The sequence below is a fragment of the Rhipicephalus microplus genome, chromosome 2 (genome assembly GCF_043290135.1).
Source record: "Rhipicephalus microplus isolate Deutch F79 chromosome 2, USDA_Rmic, whole genome shotgun sequence".
NCBI lineage: Eukaryota > Metazoa > Arthropoda > Arachnida > Ixodida > Ixodidae > Rhipicephalus > Rhipicephalus microplus.
In genome coordinates, this window is record NC_134701.1 from 288,951,650 (window position 1) to 288,972,595 (window position 20,946).

General features: G+C 44.0%; 1 protein-coding gene across 1 annotated transcript in view; it reads right to left on the reverse strand.

Moving 5' to 3' along the window:
• fid (class I SAM-dependent methyltransferase fire dancer) overlaps positions 1-6,500 on the reverse strand; it is an 89,764-nt gene extending 83,264 nt beyond the window's left edge. Inside the window, exon 1 of the mRNA XM_037429019.2 lies at positions 6,176-6,500. The gene's annotated coding sequence lies outside the window, so the exon portion shown is untranslated. The remainder of the gene's footprint in view (positions 1-6,175) is intronic.
• Between the last annotated feature and the right edge of the window lie 14,446 nt (positions 6,501-20,946).

Genomic DNA, 20,946 nt, shown 5'->3' on the forward strand with positions numbered 1-20,946 from the left:
TTCTCGGTTGTTTCTAGAAAGGTGATGAAGCTTGTTTATAACTTGCTTCTACGTCGTCACTAGGCTTTAGCTAGGAGATGATTGGTTTATGCGTTGGTTCCCAGCGAAGAGAGGCCCGAGTTGAAACGCAGACACGAGGTGAATGTCCATACTACAGAGACAGAAAATTACGATAGAAGCGAGCGTTCGCCCCTCTCAGAGATCTATAGGCACGCCTTCATTCGCGTAGGCCCTCCATCGCTTCGTGGTTTTTTCGCAGCGCGCCTTCCCCGTTCCCCAGATACAAGAGGTATCGTCTGGGAATTGTCGCCTGCCTTGTTAGGTCAGGCAATGACTGCCGTTCCGCTTGCCTTGCGTGAATATATTGTGCGTTGTAAACTGATTCCACTTGATGTGCGTTTGCGACTGCGCAAGGGGAGATAGCAGAGTCTAGTCGAAATCCTATAATGACTCAACGCTTAGTGTGGACACTCCACGTGTTTTATGAAGAAATAAGGGACGATATCACTTTTGCGAGAAAGAAAATGATCGTCTCGCCTTCGAACTCTGCGTGGTTAAAGGGCCCTTTAACAAGTAGTTTTGATAAATAGAGGTAGCTTCTGAGCATTTCCTTTTTCGGTGTAGTAGAAGTTTCAGCTCTATTAAAGACTATAAAGCCAGAAAAGCTGCATGCAGCCTAGAAGAACCACTCTTGTTTACTTCAAGGCGAGTGGATAATTTGCGGAATGACTCTGCAGTTCTCGCGGGAATGACGCACCATCTGCATAATGTTTCGGAAGAAAAAAAATTAAAGAATATTTTAGCGTTAGCTGTTATGACTTGCATTCCACTCCACTTGGGTAATTTCACTCGCTCATTTACATATATTAAATCTCTCGAAGCCTGTGTAATTAAGGTACGTGTTTTCTGGTGGCCAGCTTGCATGGCTGGGCACAACTAACTCCATTATTAAAAGAAAATGCGCACACATATTTCGGTAAACTTTTCGAAAAATTCAGTCTGTTTTTACCCAAGTAATTATTTTTGCGCTTTTTATCTTTCTTTTTTAGGTACAGCTAGAAAAACTAAAGTTTTTGTTGATTTTTCACAACAGATGAAGTTTAATATTATAGTGCTGTACGACTACAACCCAGACGATGACACCAGGGTCATGAACCAAAACTTGTGGTGGATGGGATACCCTTTTTCTTGTGGTGGATTGCATTACAAAGTGCACATTGTTGTAATTCGCGGAATTTGGAAAAAGCGATAAAAACGCAGTGTGATGTTGTAGAAATGCCTTGAAGCATACCATCTGACCATGCGAGCGTCCAACTAAAGATAGCGTTAGCTATAAAACTGGGAACAGCTCTTGCCGTTACTGTTTGCAATAACAATACGCGATAGGAGGAGGGACAAGAACAACGAGAGGGCAGTGAGGTTAACCAGGCACATGCCCGGTTTGCTACCCTACGCTAGGGGAATGAGAAGGGGGCATAGAGATGAGAGAGAGAGAGGAAAGAGAAGCGAAAGAGAGAAAAAAAAGAATTGTCCGTCAATGGGCTGATGCGTATGCAGCGGTGGCACTACACAAACGTTAAAGGTGTTCACATAGGCCTGTAGTCCTCAAAAAGCACAAGACGGCTTTGACTGCTTTTTGAGCTGACGAAAGGCGAGGATGGTGTTCCAGTAGCATCTGCATAGAGAGTTGCCGATCGTCCTATTGTCGCAATGCGTCCGAAAGCTTCTGTCTTTCATAGGCAAATCGAGGGCAACGGCATAACAGACGGCCGATGTCTTCTTCGGTGCAGCAGACGCCGCATTCCGCATTGTCGGTCAATCCGATGAGGGTTTTATATGCTTTTGTGAAGGCGATCCCCAACCAATACGTGACAGAGTTTCTAAAAAACAGGGCGTGCAAGTACGGACACAAGAAGGAAGGCAAGACACTACAAGCTTTATCTGCGTATGGGCGTGCGCAAATAAGCTGACATGCCCTTTTTCCCGCTGCTCTGCGCATCTTTAGTTGCTAGTAGGCGTTTATGGTGCCTTGACTGCCTTCTTGTGTGCGTGTTTGCACGCCCTGTATTTTAGAATGAGTACTTTTGAACTAGATCAGCTCTGCGACTCTGAAGCGATGTAGTTTCTGTTCAAATTCCTTCTCTCTGACGTTATAATATATTTATAATGGTGTGTCTACCTAAAAAAAAAAACATTTCCTGTAATGACATCAAAAACATATTTTTAATAACGCATGGGAAAATATTAGGCATTACATTTATTGAAATAAACGAGGGCTTCAGTCGGATACCTAAATATGTCAGCCGAGGTAAAGGAACGGTGTAGAATGCTGTCACAACGTGTATGCTTTTTCATCACAACAAACTTAATTCTGTCAAATACCAGTAGCGACCAAACGCTCACACCTCTTCTACTATATGATGGCATGGCTTTAGCGGTAGGGGAGGTGTAAGCGTGTTGACATGACAAGCGTGACGACATGGTGACGTCAGATGACAATGAGGTCATGTGACTTTTGCTGTGCCGACCGATACACATTCATTCAATGGAGGAACCTGTAACTTTTGGCGTAAGTTTACCAGCTCTTTGGACTACTCGTGAAGGCATCGACTATAAATCTTACTTTTTTTCAGTCACAAAATATGCGAGACTTTCAACTGGAAAAAACCCTCGCAAGCAAGAGTGAGTGAAACAAAGTAGGTGAGAAGTGACAACAAAGCCCATTCATACCTAATCAATGACACGCCACGTTGTGGAACTGAAGCTGAATTGGAGCACAGATCTTCGAAACGGATTTCATCAGGTAGAACGCGAGTCATTAGGATGCAGATATACCATTTTTTCATCGGGAACTTTCTTTCGAAAGTTCGCAAAGATCGCATCAACTTAAAATAAACTTTAGTAGTCAGCCGTTTCGCAATATTAGCTTTCAGTTATAGATTAAAATATTGCGGACACGATATTTAGACGTCGATTGATATGTGTGGCTTAACGTCCCAAAACCACCATATAATTATGAGAGACGCCGTAGTGGAGGGCTCCGGAAATTTTGACCACATGGGGTTCTTTAACGTGCACCCAAATCTGAGCACACGGGCCTACAACATTTCCACACGGGCCTCCTTTGGAAATGCAGCCGCCGCAGCCGGGATTCGATCCCGCGACCTGCGATATATAGACGTCGTAAAAGAACTCATTTCGTTTCCTTGGCATCCAATGTGAACGTCTTTATACACCTGAATCGAACAACATGCATAAAAACATTTTACTTTGATTTTTTTTTAAGTGTTTGCCGCTGAGCGTCAGCAATGCCCGCTGCGGTGGTCTAGTGGCTAAGGTGCTCGGCTGACCCGCTGGTTGCGGGATCAAATCCCGCCTGTGGCAGCTGCATTTTCGGTGGAGGCGAAAATGCTGTAGGCCCGTGTGCTCAGATTTGTGTGCACGTTAAAGAGCCACAGGTGGTCAAAACTTCCAGAGTCCTCCACTACGGCGTCTCTCATAATGGCATAGTGGTTTTGGGACGTTAAACCCCACATATCGATCAATCAGCGCCAGCAAGCCAGCTTCAAATGAATGAACATTATCAACGCAGTTCATTGAGTTTGCCTGCATGAAGCCAAAGCAGGCATAAATCACTTTCGGGGTCCCTGAACGACAATTCGTTCATTGCTGTTTACGTGCACCACGGGAAGATGACACATCTGCCGCTAGTACGTCGCGAGTTGCTGTCTCTCCGTGACGTCACACCGGAATAAAACGTCACTTAAAAGCCACCCCCTCAATACCAAAAGTGTTTTTTTTTTTAAGGTAGCGGTATTAAAGATATATTTGCTACAGTCCCAAGCATTGAAATACTTTCTTCAAGGTCCTCGACACCCGTGCTTCCGATGCAGAGCATTTTATGAAGCCGGGTTGTTGTATGTTGTTGTGTGCATTCGTCGTCGTTTGGCATAACCCTCCGCGCGTAGCATATTTAGCACGTGCTCGGGCCAAGAAAAAAATGTTCATATTGTTTTTCCAGCCCCTTCATGATGATCACTTATTACTTTCACTAGTTCGCATGGATAGCGCAGGCGAAAGCATGTGTAAAAGCAAAAGAAAAAGGAAGCGACTGCGAAATGAAAATTTAAAAAATGGGAAAGTAGAAAGAAAAAAGAAGGAGCAAGAAAGAGAAATACATAAATAGAGAGGAAGAAATAAATTGAAATAAAGAGACAAAAAGCGAAGAAAAAGAAAGCAAGATAGAAGGAAACAAAACGAAAAGAGAAGCAAAGAAGGCTGCCCAACTCCGCCGTTCTTATAGGCTTGGCACCCCATAGTGCGAAGCTGCGTCGATTTTTCTTTTTTTAGGGTTCTTGAAACCAGTCTTTTTTTTTTCAGCGAACACGGGAAAATCCTTCAAGTTCATGTCACTACTCCTCTAAGCCACTCTCATAGGCTCCGCAGCGCTGCACGGTTTTTCCTATGAAACGAAATGCGGCGGTCACTACATTTCGTTACTTCTTTTTTCCTTGTCTTTTCGTGGTCGCAGATATGCCCCTTCCACGGTTGGCGTCACATTAAATACGGTCGGGAAACGCAGACACAGTGGCGTTGAGGGCATCCTGCTGTGAAATGTGCGCGGTGCAGAGGCACCCGTTACTATTTTTTTTTCTTTTCAGAAGAAAGCGAACACGAAAACAACAACAACAAAAAAAACGAAATACGGGCAGTCATGTTGGTCACCTGGCCAGCCAGTATACGAACGCGACAGAAAGAAATTACCAACAGCAGCTCTGTTAGAGGGTCATGAACGTGACGACCGTGAACGTGACAACACGTGCTTGGTGCGGCTGCTTGAATACGGTGGTGAGCTTCCATGAAGAGATTTCTGCATTTTAGTTTCTTCTCTTGAACTCCCGCTTCCTTCTTTGATATTTTCGCAGTAGTTCACATTAAAAAAAGAAACAAGAAAATACATGACTCGTAATAGCATGCCGCTCGGTTTATAAAGACAGAATGTATCGTGCTATCAATTTACACACGTGTTGGTAGTGAACTCGGCATAACAACTAAGCGGCCCAACCTTTGCAGCAGGAGTTATCACACGCACAAGCTCAGAGACAAAGGTTATACAATTAAGTGAATTGTCTTCGGCTGCATACGTACTGCATGGATTTGAGTTGAGGCGTCGCTAGCTCGAATGGGAAACACAGTTTTCCGATTAACTATTAACTGATATCAGAGTGCTCTTTATAATCGAGCTAGCTTGTGGTAGCTTGTACCATTTTACATTCCAGGGATAATGCAGTAGAAAATAACACTTTTTTCCTAGTCTTCCGCACGGCAAGGATTTGATACACGACTGTGTGATTTTTAACACCAGTTTTTTTTTTTTAATGGAGAAGTCATTCGAGGCATATTGTTCTCTGTCGACAACCATGAGAGAGAGAAAGAGGTGTTTACGAGAGGAAATAACTTGACAATTTCGCAATGAATTCTACCACACACTTAATTATTCCATTTACACTCTTGTTTATTATATGCAGTGATAAGTTTCACTTCATTTAATCTAAAACAAGTACCACACTGGCGCGTTGACTTAATTACGTGCAAAATGTGTAACAACCAATATAAAACCACAACTGTTGCTGTAGTAGTCCCTCCTTATGGTTTTTGCGCCCTTCTCTTCAGCAATTTAACGTTTATGCGTTTTCAGCAAGGCTTTTAAAAGGACTCGTAAAAGATAGAAGTGAAATGGCTATCAACCTAAGTGCTGGTCAAGGCATTGGGAGCCCTGAAGCTGCGCACAAAAGTGTTGCCCTGTTTTGTTTTGTTTATTTTTACCAGTCATCACAATTGTGGCACATTGCTTCCTACAAAAAGTAATATACATCTCGATATTCATGGAAATAGGTTTGGCCACGTCTCGACATATAATAGGACGCACATTTTTTTCCTGAAAGCCTTCACAGTGCGTACCGTCGGTGCAAGGCAAACTATTTCAGGATATTTTCTTCTTTCATTTTTAACTAAAGCAGATTGCGTCCTGCGTCTGGGTTTTTGCAGAGGACTCAGGGACCACCAGCAACCGCGAATGCTTGGAACACGGAGGAGCTGCTCACAAGAGGGGTCTCACGTAGCTCAGCGGGCGGCAAGCGTCCGCGCGCTGCGCTGTGCTACGACGTACACTCACCTCCGAATTCTCCAAGCAGCGGCGTCCTGCTCCCGGTTCCAACGCAACCGCCACGGCGCCACATAAGGCTTCGTGACCGTTTCAGGCTCCCGGAAAACGATGCCCGAAGACGCAAAAATCGCCGTCGCACGCACCTCGCACCGCTGACGGATCAGGGTGGGCGACGGAAGCGAGCCGTCGTCAGCCCGGTGTGCGGGCCAGCATGCCCGAGGGAGGCGAGCCAGGCTCGGGATGCGGTGCAGCCCGCAGCGCTGTCGGAACGCGCCGAGCGAAGCCAGCTTTCGGGGCGAACGGGACACGACCCGCTTTTTCTCCGGAGTGCTTCGCATCGAAGTCGCACCGCGGCGCGGTGAAAATGACGAACTGTGGCGCTGCCATCGCCGATAGGGGTCGCTTGGTCGCCATGGGACAAACGAGGCTGTAAAGGGCGATATGGGGTGGGCAGGTTTTGAGGCGAGGGAAGCGCAGAGCAAAATAAGGTTCGAAGAAAGGCTAAGAAATATGAAGGAGAGTAGATGGGCAGAGAAGGTGTTCCGTTATTTGTATAGGAAGAGCGTGGACACACAGTGGAGAAAAAGAACTAGAAGACTCACTAGTAAATATACGGCTGGTATTGTGAGCCATATGTCAACAAAGAGCGTTAAGGGAAAAGTCAGGGAGGCGGAGAGGATTTACTGGATGGCAGCTATGGAGAAAAAAACGGCTTTGAGTAACTACCGAAAGGGCAAAAATGAAATAAGGAGGGAGGCATTTTACGATAATTCAAGGGGAAGCGCTTTACTGTTTGAAGCGAGATCGGGTTGCCTTAGAACGCGTAGTTATAAAGCAAGATTCAGTAAAGAAGAAGAACAATGCACATGCTGCGGGAAAGATAAGGAAACGGCGGAGCATGTTCTGATTGAATGTGGAGATATCCACCCAGGTGTACGTTTGGGCACGAGCCTACAGGAAGCCTTGGGTTTTAGGGACAACAATGGAAAGCTGAACACACCCGCGATTGAAATAAGTAAGAGAAGGTTAGAGTATTGGTGGCAGAAAATTAGAGAGAAAGGACAAAAATAAATATTGGAAAAATAAAATATGGACAGTGTGCCGTAAATGGCAGAGAACTTAAGCTGAAAATTTACCTTTTTTCCATTAAGATAGAATTTATCGAAGTAGAGGCATTAGGCCAACATAAAAAAAAAAGGGAAAAAAGGTTTTTTTTTTTTTTTTGGTCGAGCCTGGTGGCATACTTGTCACCACCCCGTTATAAAGGGGACGCTCATAGCATCCATCCATCCATCCAATAGTTCGATGCGAGGTACTCCTCCCTTTTTATCCCCTTGAAATGTTTGCGCATCAACCGCGCTCGCTCGCTTGGCGCGTCAGTTTGATCACAAAAAGTACTTGTGATGTCACGCAACTCGTTCATTGTTTTCTAAACGTGACGCCGATGTGATACATTTTAAAGGCTTAGCGTAATGTGCTTTAACGTGAACTTTTGTGGATGCTGATGAAGTTACTTTTTAGTTTTACAGCTTCACTAAACTTTTGAATTGTGGCGTGTTTCAGTGTTTTATTTGGGCCTGCGCATACATGATGGCACGCCTTCACAACAAGTGGCAAACTAGTGCTATCTTCAGCACTGACGCGTACTACGCCTGTTGAAGCAAAATAAGGGTTGGAAAATGCCTCGAACAGAAGGCGACGATTGCTTCTAAGCTTGTTGCATCACTTTGATCAGCGGCGAACTCTGATATGATTGATATGTGGGGTTTAACGTCCCAAAACCACCATTTGATTATCAGAGATGCCGTATTGGAGGGCTCTGGAAATTTCGACCACCTGGGGTTCTTTAACGTGCACCCAAATCTGAGCACACGGAGCGGCGAACTCTCAGAAGCATGGTATTGCGAATAGCAGATGTGGAGCTGTGCGGCGGCGTTTGAAAGCAGCCGTGGCGAGGGCCACTACCTCCAGATGATCGTATAGAGAGAACTATCTTCTACGTTGATGCCAGATCCAGCTCTATATCATGGCATGGTTAAAGTGTAGAAAAAACGTGGAGGACGGCTTCACCTTGAAGAGCAGAACGGGATAGGTTAATCAGGCGCAGTGCGCGTCACCTTCTGATTTGCTAGCCTGGCTTCGGTACTCGGTGCATGCCTAAACCGTGCTGTGAAGAAATGAACGACTGTGCGCCTGAAATTGGCCGTTTCAAACTATCCTACATTGCCTACTGCTAATATTAAGAGCCCACGGTGCCATAATTTATCGTTCTGCAAACCAGTGAAGTGCCCACAACACGTCCGTAAGGCAACGCGCGAACCTTCCCAGGTGCTCCTTTAGTTGAGGTTTCGCCCTTGAAAATGATAAATTGTGTCTGAGCTCTTTGTGATGGGTGGCCTTTTTAACACCCACTCATTGCGCTATTCACATGTTTTTACACCTGGCACAATTTTACGCGTCTACTACGCAATATATGATGCATTCAAGGGGCCCTCTAACACATTTCATAATCTTCTGTTTTTCTAGCTGGTTGCATACACTGAAGGCTTAAGAGATAAGTGCCGCAAGAATGGCCGTGATAGGGTCACGCAGGGCAAAGTTGTTCAGTGCAGAGATATCAAACACAATGAAATGAATGCTTACCCTCAACTCGATTTTCGCGAGCTCATCTTACCGTGTTTTTCTCATCCTGTGACGTTCTACCGTACAGGTACCCTACCGCCAGCCTGTACCCTGTTACTTGTACCCTGTACAAGTAACTCGCATGACACGTGTAAAATGAGGCAGCTCCCGAACGCTTCTATAATGTTTTGTAGCTTTGCTGATCTTTATTTTTGTGATGCGTCTACATATCAAGTCTCTTACATTTATTCTCTTTATTTTCTTCAAACAACAGTGTCCGGAAAGTCCGCGGTGTGTTTCCTCTAGCACCATAGCGTTCGGCGCATTTTTTGATCAGCTTTGCAGTTTTCAAGCTGAAAAAGTCCGAGAGCTTTATTTTCTTCTGCGCTCTGCGAAAAACCTTGCTAAAGAAAAAACAAATCCAATAGTAATCCCTATTTTGATACAATGCCGCGATCACGTTTAAGGTTACATTTATCCAATCATAAGGCACCAATCATCCGGCGTCATTTCCGCTCGCAATAGTTCTGGCAAGCACCACTACGAGTTATGCAGTCAGCACCGATGTTTTCAAGCATTAGAGGGCCCCTTTAAAAATACACCGTGTTGTACATGCCCTTTCATGCAGTTTCATGCAACAGTGTGACTACACCTGCTTCTTACACAGAAGTCTACGGAGAAGGCCGCTCACAGCCAACTACGCCGACACCCAGAACTTGTGCGAAAGGAGCTCTTCAACGCAATTGCGTGAATACCCATGAGCGCTTGAGGGAGATTATGCGCACACCGTCTGACGCGTGCTCCGCTATCAATAGAACGGCGCGCAGGCGTGTGTGTTGTGGCTTGTGTTATGACGTCTTGCTGCGAGCGTATTTTTGCAAATATCATGTTGCCAAGATCGAAACAATTGCGGATGTCTATTTTGCGGTATTGGTGATACGAGGAATACACCTAACAAGTTTTTCGCCAAGAGAGCAGCATCAGGTATGACGTGTAGTCACCGTAATATCTGAAGTGTCATGCACAGCGTCCTTCACATTGCTCTACTAAGGTCCGAGTTTCCACCTTTTTCGACAATACATCTGTTAAGTCGCTTACTTGGCGGCCCTCAGCGACAATACGTAATCACTAAAGTCAAGGCAAAAGTCAAGTGAAGGCATGGGTTGCCAACGCGAGCAGCGTTCTTTCAGGAAGGAGCCGAACAGAGCGATTCACTGGAAGGCGTGATGTGGAGCGCCACTCATTACACAGTTCTAAGGCTTCGATACACATCGTACGTTGCTTTGTACGCTGAAAGAAGGGAAGTATTGAAACGTGTAGAGCACGCTGTATTGTAAATACAGCCTGAGCATTAAGACACAGAGGGTGAGAAAGGAGAAAACAACGCCACTTTTCAATTTTTACCTGCGCTGTGTTTATCAAAAGCAAGCATCATGTCAGCAGTATCCACATACAAGGTTTTTTTTTTTTTCATCACTTGCTCATACTTCCTTTATTTCCTGATTATTTAGGTCGACAATGTGTGTTCTTCAAAAATGCGAAATTTACTTGGATACTCAAGGCACACGCAGAAGAGCTCCATTTCTTACGTGGATCGTTTGATAACACTGCAACATCAGTGCGCAGGCATATTTGTGTGCATGTTATTGTTTTTTGCTTCTCGAAAATTTATTATATTACGAATATAGAGGCACTAAAAGTACGGAGTTAATATTTCTAAATCAAACGTACGCTCGTGCTCAAAACTACATCATCCCAAATTTTCTTTATTAACTTATGTACTCTTGATCAAACAATTCAGTAAGTTAGACGGAGAAGTGAAAGTGGTTTACTTTTGCAAATCAGCAATTTTTTTTTTAAATCACGTACTTAAAACGCAGCCTAATGCGTTCAAATCTCGGCTAGCTGAAGACATCTTTGTAAAGCTTATGGTGATCAATCGATAGCATGACTTGTTTCATGGGGTCTTAATTGACTGAGAGATACCATGCCGTCCTCCCGCGTTAGAGATCCCTGGGTACACCTATGACTGAGATATCTCCTAGGCATTGTCATAGGATGCACAAGTGGATCCGTTGGTATGGCAGCTTTAGTGCAAAACATAAAGCGCCAGAAATTTGAAGCAAACAAGTTTCACTCACCATGAGTAATCATGATCTTTCTTGTACTCGTTACACATTGTGGTCATCCCACTGCCGTCAAGACAGTTACGTTTTAATGACACGGTTATGCCCCTTATGACCATGTAGTCGCGGGTACGGCAGCGTTATTGTGATAACATTCATCATCAATAATAGAAATAATCGCAATCATAACAACATTACATTACATTAATAATTATTTGGGTTTTATATGCAAAAACTATGATGTTGTTATGAAGCACGACTTAGGATTGGGCTCCAAAAATTTAAAACAACTGCTGTTCTTTCAAGCGCATGGACCTAGCTCTATGAACTGGTGATACGGTGATGTGTCTTGCCACACATTTTTGTTAATAATTTCTTGAATTTCTACCTTCGTGAAACTGTAGCAAGGTACCTGCTGAAGGGCTTAAAAGAAACATTACTTCTTGATGCGCTGTGCAAGACCTGACTCGGTTATCTTGCGCCGCCTTGAATCCTTTTAACGAATGACGCCACACTCAATTCTTCAACGGACCATTAGGTGGCGCCATAATATCAAGCTGGGCATTGCCACGTGCTGTCAAAGCGAAAACTCTACATAAGACACTCATGATTCTAGGCTGTAATTAATGAGAGACGAATCGGCCTGCTTCGCAAGAGTCACTTGACAGATCCGGGAACTAACACACAAACTCTTTATCGCTCCCATGACACTGTACTGGTGCTGTGCTGATGTTTGTTAGCATGATTCTTAGAGTGTCCTCAGCTCTATCCATTTTTTTTTTGGGGGGGGGGGGGGGTATTACTAAATAAATGTCGCGGAATAGGTCGTTTATGTAAACGATGGGCTACCAACCATGATTGTGCAATGCTTCAACAGTGTGTTGAAAGAAAATGACAGGTAAAGCTGTTTGATATGTGGGATTTAACGCGCCAAAAACCACCCTATGATTATGAAAGACACGGTAGCGGAGGGCTCCAAAAGTTTTGATCACCTTGGGTTCTTTTTAACGTGCACCCAAATCTCAGCAGACAGGACCACAGCATTTTCGCCTCCATCGAAAATGCAGCCGCCGCAGCCGGCATTCGATCCCATGACTTGTGGGTCAGCGTCCGGGTACGCTAGCATTTAACCACCGCGGTGGGGCCAGATGTAGCTGTTTTACCCTCCCCCTCTTCCCAACACACACACACACACACACACACACACACACACACACACACACACACACACACACACACACACACACACACACACACACACACACACACACACACAGAAATATATATCGTGAAGGCATTTTTAAAGTAGGCTCTGCCGCAATTGTGGTATTGTAGTGGCAAAGCTACACTTACAGCTAAATCATCATCGTCATCATCATCATCATCATCGAGACTACGCCCACTGCAGGGCAAAACCCTCTACCATGATCCGCCAATCAACCCGGTCTTGTGCTTTCCGTTGCCACGTTACACCCGCACCCTTTTTAATCTCATCTGCCCACCTAACTATCTGTATCCCCCTCACCCGATTGCCTTCTCTAGGAATCCAGTTAGTTACCCTTAACGACCAGCCGTTATCCTGTGTGCATGCTACATGCCCAGCCTATTTCCATTTCCTCTTCTTGATTTCAACAGCGATATCCTTAACCCTGGTTTGTTCTATAATCCACTCTGCTCTCTTCTTGTTTCTTAAGGTTATACTATGATTTTTCTTTCCATTGCTCGCTGCGGCGTCCTCAATTTAAGCTCAACCCTCTTTGTAAGCCTCCAGGTTTCTGCTTCGTAGGCAAGTACTGGCAAGATACAGCTGTTGTATACCTTCCTGTTGAGGGATAGTGGCAATCTACCAGTCATAATTTGAGAGTGCTTGCCAAATTTCCTCCACCCCATTCTTATTCTTCTAGTTACTTTAATCTCGTGGTTCGGCTCCGCGGTTATTACCTGTCCTAAGTAGACATATTCCTTTACAACTACTAGCGTCTCTCCACGTATCACAAAGTGCTGTTTTCTGCCGAGATTGTTGCACATTGCTATAGTTTTGTGCATATTACTTATCAGACCTACCTTTCTGCTTTCCGTGTCCAGTTCAGTAATCATGAACTGTAATTCGTCCCCAAAGTTACTCATCAAGACAATGTCATCAGCGAGTCGCACTTTACTAAGATACTCTCCATGAACTCTTACCCTTAACTCTTCCCAGTCTATTGTCCTGAATATCGCCTGTAAACACACGGTGAATAGCAATGGAGAGATCGTGTCTCGCTGTCTTACACCCTTCTTTATTGGAATTCTTTCACTTGCTTTATGGAGAACTATGGGGGCTGTCTATCCTCTGTAGATTTCTTTCAGTATATTTATGTAGGGTTTTTCGATGCCCTGATTCCGTAAGTGCCTGCATTACTGCTGATATCTTGACTAAGTCACACGCCTTCACGTAATCTATGAAAACTATGTATGGGAGTTGGTTGTATTCAGCGCATTTCTTGATTACCTGATTTATAGTATGAATATGGTCTATTGTGGAGTAGCCGGTACGAAATCCTCCTTGATTCTTTGGCTCATTAAACTGTAATGTTGTCTTAATTTTGTTAGTATTATTTTCGATTGATTGATTTGTGTCGTTTAACGTCCCAAAGCCACCATATGATTATGAAAAGCACCGTAGAGAAGGGCTCCGGAAATTTCGACCGCCTGGGGTTCTTTAACGTGCACCCAAATCTGAGCACACGGGCCTAAAACATTTCCGCCTCCATCGGAAATGCAGCCGCCACAGCCAGGATTCGATCCCGCGACCAGCGGGTCCACAGCCGAGTACCTTAGCCACTAGACCACCGTGGCAGGGTTAGGAATGCTATTATTATTTTTTTGTGAATAGTTTGTAGAGAATGGAGAGTAAGCTGGTCGGCCTGTAATTTTTCAAGCCCTTGGCGTTTCCTTTCTTATGAATTAAGATGATATTGGCGTCCTTCTAAGATTCTGGTACTTTTCTCGTCAAGAGAGACTGTATATAAGGAGGCTAATTTTTCTAACATAATTTTTCCGCCATCTTTCAGGAGGTCTGTTGTTACTTTATCCTTCCCAGCGGATTTGCCTCTTTGAATTCCTTCTAGGGCTTTCTTTACTTTTCCTGTCGTTACTGGTAAGATGTCGAATTTTCTTGGACAAATATAGTTTCTCACTATACCATCCTGATTCTTTTGAGTACTGTACAGCACTCTGTAGAACTCCTCCGCCATCTCGACTATCCTATCCATATTTACATATTGGTTATGACATTGCCTTGACATTGTGACATTGCCTATGACAACTTCATAAAAAGATATATATATACACTAGACGGTATTATTCAAGACTTATTATGGATCCAGTGAAAGTAAGCGGTAAACGTCGGTTATATAGCTTTTACAAGGCTCTAACTGTAGCTTTGCCACTATTGTAGCAAAATTGCGGCGGAGCCTACTTTAAGAAACCTTTATGCATCACAACTTGTAGAGAGAACGAACTGCTTGCGTCACTGACAAGAAACAAACACTGGGCATTCCCCTTCTTTCTTCTCGTAGGGGGTTATCCCATCTTTGCTTTTTCATACACTGTATTGTCATAACAATGAGTGGGAATCCCGATACATCGCACCCGCATCTTATATCTCCCCACGTGTCGAACACCTATTTGAAAGTTCACTTACCTTCACGGTGCACAGTCACCACAAATATTCATTATTACCAAAAACATGTCATGAGTGGAATCGCTTGCCTCCGTCACTAGTCGCCATCAGAGGTACAGACCGTTTCCGTCAAGCATTAACAAACACGCTATTAGCCCAGAGAACTTGGAGTGGCGCCACTTGGTGGGAGGCTTGCATGACGTCACGGCACGGACTCCTCGAATCTTGCTGTGGCACGCCTAGACTTAACAAGAGATCGCTTTGAACGCCGCTGTGCTGCCAGCGTAGACTTTTTTTTGCTTTTTTCACGCTTAAAATAAATGACAAAAGCAGCAACCATGATTTTCCTGGTAAAACAATGAAAAACTATTTCTTTCAGTAGAATTGCCAACGGTGCCTGCGCTCCAGGGTACACGCTTTCACGACGTTTGTTCTGGTGTCACGCTGCTTACCTCGAAGATGGGTTTGCTTCTCGGCCACGGAAACCGCACTCCGACGGGGACAAACAGCGAGACAATGCACGTGAAGCAGGTTAGAAAGTGCAAGGTGCTCACAACTACTCTGCAGCGTGCCTCAGAATCATGTCTCGCTTCTGAAACGTATACGACAGCGTACTTGCATTTCGGGTTGCTTTGTTCACGGGCAATTCCCTTGAAAAGATGTGATCGCTTGTCTTCCACAATGAGTATCTGTATCGGACGCATCAGAATAACTGCGGGCAAAGTTGTTGTTTTTTTCCTGTGGGTGCGTGCTCTAGTTAGGATCGAGTGTCACAAAATATCTTGAATGCGCTCATGCAAGAATACCGCCGCAGCTGTTCCGTTAAATTTTCTTGTGTGTAGTCTCTCATATTTCATGACGTTATTTTGCTTCATTTTTTGGGGGGGATTGATATTGGTGCCCTGTTTCGCTCAAAAAACAAGCTGCAGTTAGTTGCCGAAACTGCAACTTATTTTAGATAGTGTCTACGTCCAACATCCTAGCAACTGTGCAGTCACGCTTGTAAATGCCCGTTTAGATAGCCAGATGAATAAATTTTCCCCGCGGCTGATTACCCCAGAACAGCATCAATATGTATACGAACATGACGTTCGAGACCAATCGTTTCTTCAGGGATGCAACGGGCGTTTTATTATCCCGTGGGCCACGAAGCATAGTGTGTCATAGAAACAGTTCATTTTAACTTTCTGTCGTTTGTTTTGCAAACGATGGCTATCAGCAGTGCTCCGACGTCAAGTGAACATCACTGTTTATGACGTGGTGGTAGATCGAGTCAGCTGTTCGCGTAAGTCAGGTTATGTGACTACGTAATTTTGACGGCTGTTGAGAAGAAATCCGTACGAGAGATCCGAGTATACCGACGTCTAAAAATTTCGGAACCCATGAAAGAAAGACAAATCCATCTTAAATCTCCTGCATCGTAAAGCGGAATTCCGTCTAATGAGCTACATTATTTCCAGAGGCAGACCTAAACTGACAACGTCCTAATATCATTTGTAATACTTCGATACAAACGTTCAATCGCGCAGTTTATGCCAAGTTTAAATGTAGTCAGGCTCATTTAGCACGAATATCTTTTTAGCATTGATTGCGTCGAGTACGTGCTTGGTGAAAACAAACGATGTCTTTATGTCCTGCACCTTCATTTTCGAAGCGGATTCGCACTTTGTGCTGCTCAGTTAACTCTAAACATCAAAATACCTTTGTCTTTTACCTTTAGTGATTTACTACTTGAAATTGAGAAGTAATCACCCTCATATCGCTCAAGAGCGGATACCCAGTGAGCTCAGCAAAAAGCGTTAGTCGGCATGCGTTGGTGGTGGAGCAGGCGAGTCTTTGCCGTGACGTCACTTTGCCGCGACTGCAGCGACGCCAGTGTTTGTTCTCGGGGCTTATAAAGCTGCATCATGCTCACAACTGCATTAAAAACGCACTGCAATTAGATTTTATTGTTTCCTTACCAGCTATTTTTGTACAGGTCTTTACCTTAACGTTTTTTTTCTTTGTCACTATGCACCACTTTTTTTTGTAACTCGATAAATTTGCTTTCTCGTGCCTTTCTATATATGTATTATTCTTCTTTGCACCTTTATTTTGAAAGGACATCAGTCGATTATTTTGGCGCACTATGCATCGCCATTCACTTTGATTGTACCTAAGTACAAGTACAGAGTTGTGAACCATATATATATATATATATATATATATATATATATATATATATATATATATATATATATATATATATATATATATATATATATATATATATATATATATATATATATATATATATATATATATATATATATATATATATATATATTTGCACTTGCACACAACCAGGCGTTGGGTGAGGGGATGTCCTTTAGGCAGCGAAGCGAGTATCCAGCGAAAGTGTTCTTGGGCAGCAGCAGTTGTTCCTCGGTTATCGTTTTATGGAGGTATCTTTATTGTCGTTTAGACGACGGCTGAGCCAAAATTTCACGAGTTATCTAAAAAGTCATATAATATGCTATTTATAGTGTTGTCATTATGAAATGTGCATAACTATTGCAGAACCTCATCGTGTGGGACTGTGCAAGTTTGTATGCGATAACATCGTTGCCCCAAATGTCAGTGGAGTCATGCCCACATTGAAGTCTGCAGGCAGCTTAACATCGTAAATCGATATCTATACCAGCGCTATGATCGTTGACAAGAGTATGGGGACATAAAATAGAGCCCAATAAACTATATGAAAACTTGTCCTGTTTTGCGAGACCTTGATAGAGGCAACTCTGTGTTTCGACAGTCGCGTAACTTTTCAGCGTGCATGGAACGCAGTGCTTTGGCTCAACTTGACGGGCATCTTACGTGTGTTTATCACTTTTATTATCTGCGTATCTTTTCTTCCCCTGATATACTTCGCAGTGCAGGTTAGCAAACCGGGCACGCGTCTTGCTGACCTCCTTTTCTGTTCTCCTTCTACCTTAAAAGTAAATGAGCAAGTTTGATCATTCAGCAATAAAAATAGAGCGCTCTATTGACAAAGAAGCTTGTCTATAACACAAGTTGTCATTTAGCTTCACCAGTGTCCGTCAATGCTTTTCTGGTCACGAAACTCTGCCCGCAGTTTCATACAAGGAAAAAATCTCCCGCTAGGGTCGCAGTAGTCAGCGAGGAGGCCTCCGTGCGTGTGCGCTCCATTCAGCTAAATATCTTGCTGGTTCGAGGCAACAGCTTATCTTCCATGAAGCTGTGATAATTGAACTACCTTTAATACTTCACCTGACATACTTTATGATTAATGCATAAGCACATGAAAAACTTATTTTCACGTATTTTTCAAAGATAGCAAGGCTGCAGTGGATCAAGTCGTGCCAATGAAGCAATATTTGCTATATATGTCGTTCCGGCGTAGTTTGCTACCTGAGGAAATGAAGCGCGAGAGTATTTGTTGAGGCAAACTATATTCACATAAATGTATGACACTTGGCAAGTCCTGTAAACCCCCGCAATTGCACAAAATGAAATTTCACAGCGAGGGCTGACCGCATGCACCGCGGAAGTTTGATACGACCTCACAGCTAAAAAAAAACTTTGTATTCATGTAAACAGTTGAAAAAACTTCATCGACTTTGCTGCAGCCTACCTCACAGAGCTTCGGCGACACTTCCAATCAGGAATGTCAAAACTTTCGCAAGGTAACGTCTGTGTGCCGCGTGAATTTTCGTTCTGTTCATTTGCTACACCCTAGTCTGACAAGTTAATGTTACATAGCCGTTGCACGAGCAAGAGTGTGTCGCACTTCACATTGGGCAGATACGCAAGGGCACTCGGGCATCTGCCATCTATGCACTGATGGCACTTTCACAAATCACAACATGAGTTACTCCGCCTGCTTGGATGGGCTACGTTTGCGTGGCATAATTCAATAAATTAATTTTATTCAATGAATTCAATAGTTTCATTCGGCACTGTCACATTCCGGAGCTGGCCTTTCACAGCCTGCAACTCCGAAAAAGAGCAGACGACTTCATCTGTTAGGCAGGCTGTGGTGCACAGTTCGACGTCCTCTGTCGCATCTGAGGTGGCGATACAAAACACGATTTGTTTACCCAAGGCCTTTGGGAGCAGCAAAGAGATGGACAAAACGAGCAGCAAGGTTATGCAAGGATACTTAGCTTACCTGCTCACCAGCTGCGGTTGTATTGGATGTGGCCGTGCTTGGAAACGATAGAATGTCTACTCTTTGAGAGTCAGGTGAGGACAATCGACACCCTTCAGCAACTAGCTTTATTCTCGCTGACCAGAATCGCAGACTCGGCTTGCTCGTGTTACGCCAGCGATCCTTGGAACAGGCGAGGAACGGTGCCAGACCACACCTTAGCCTTCTCGCATTCGAACAACATATTTTCCCCATTCACTACGAAGTTGTCCATTCTAATAACAAGCATGTGGTCAAAATGTTTGTCATGCTCTAACGAGCTCAAATTCGAAGTTAAATCAACCAGCTTCCTGTAGCGGTATCACACGTTTCTATTTCTCTCCATCATCGCCGTCTCTCGGTAAACAGAACTACAGCTTTCCGCTCGTGTTTATGTAGCCGAATCGGCAGCCCGGTACGCAGCATGTATTCGGAATCGTCTCTTACGTGCATGGTCCGTGTCCTCACATAAACTTCGCCCAGTCGTCGGCCGCACAAGCTTAGAGAAACAATGAAAACTGAACATTGATGGTGCCGGATTCTTCAGATTCCCAGCTCTCTCTACGCAGCGAAGCTATCCTGCAAGCCCCCAACGCGCTCCTAGTGCCGCCACGCGGGAAACCGTAGCGCCATAGCAAGTAGTCACCATAGCGGTACGGAGGAGTTTCGTGGCCAGAAAAACATAAAAGGTCTCTGGCTTTACTTTCGATACTTTCAAGGTCGCACAAACGAAATTAATATACGCAAGAGGGCGTGAGTATAGCCATACATGTAGGTGGAGGTCTGATCTTAATATGAACGAAAATCTCTAGGGCACCAGAGAGCATTGCATGAATGAAGCGAAGTCGGCCAAACCACGTGCGTAATTAAACGTTCGGACCACCTGTCTTCTCTCATGGGGGTGATTAATTACGAGGACTCGCCACGGATAGTGCAAGTCTTCCTAATAAAAAACGGCTCAGCACTGAGTCGCGTCTCAGCCGACGCAACTTGCAAGTTTTCGAATGCTTGCGTTGCTCTCTACTTCTATTTTTCATTGTTCATGTTTGCGAGGATGTAATACCAAAGAATTATGAAGTTAAGCACTAAAAAGTTTCTTTAGCTTGCTATTACTTAACTGTGCTCCAGCTTACTCGAGTGGTTTATGACATTTCGTTGTTCTAGCTGGCCCGTGTATATTAATTATGTCGTGTTTGTACAAATATAAGTTCACGAAAGCAAAGCGTAGTGCGGGGCTTACTTTATCCCTCTTAGATAAGACCCTGTCGTCGCACGAGATCTCTAATTGCATTTTTGTAGCGAGGGCATGAGGTGCTTCTACTAAAAGGTGAAATTCAGGCAAAAAGTGAACTGCCCTTTATTGAAGTACGCATACGTAGATCTACAGATATTACAATCTCTTGGCATGTTTACAGTGGAAAAAATAACATGTTCATAAGCAGTTTGTATCATGACTCAAACAAAGAATGATTTCGTACCGCTTAAGGGAAATTCCGGCCGACCTCCCCGAAGTATGAGCTTATACTATTTCATGTGAAGTCGTCAGTGAGTAGCATGTCACCTGGATTTCGCGATTGCGAATACATGCAATGCATTACGAGGTGGTTCGACGTCTTCGTCTAAACTGAGCAGATATGCGAATATTGTGTGCTTACCAGTCATGCCGAGTAGCTGTCGTGTAAAGAATATTAAACCGGTCCGACGTAACCCGAAACGAGCCTTGAATCCGCGTGACAAAACGTAGTCTTGGCTTATTTGATGGAACAAACAACTACATAACCAGATGTCATCATTAAAGACAGGGCTTGCAGGCACGGACAGGAGAAAGAAGTCAAGATGAATGAGGCTGATTATTGAGGCACGGCGTATCGATTATAGTGGTAGCGCATCTTGAGCCGACCATCAATTAACTTGCATAAAATGAAATTCAATGCCTTAACAGTCAATTTTCATGCAGACCCCTACGCATGCCGGATTGATAGGCTCGCCTATTGCACGTATATGAACAGATAAGTACTTATGCTTTCTTTTCTCTTTGCCATTGTGCGCGTTATCAGTTATTCGATTTGTGTTGTGTCGATTTCTTCCTTGTGTCCGTCTTTGGACACCCAGTCTTTTATAATGACTGCTAACCAACAAGCTCAGCCCTTTGAAATTATAGGCAAATGTCAGAAATAAG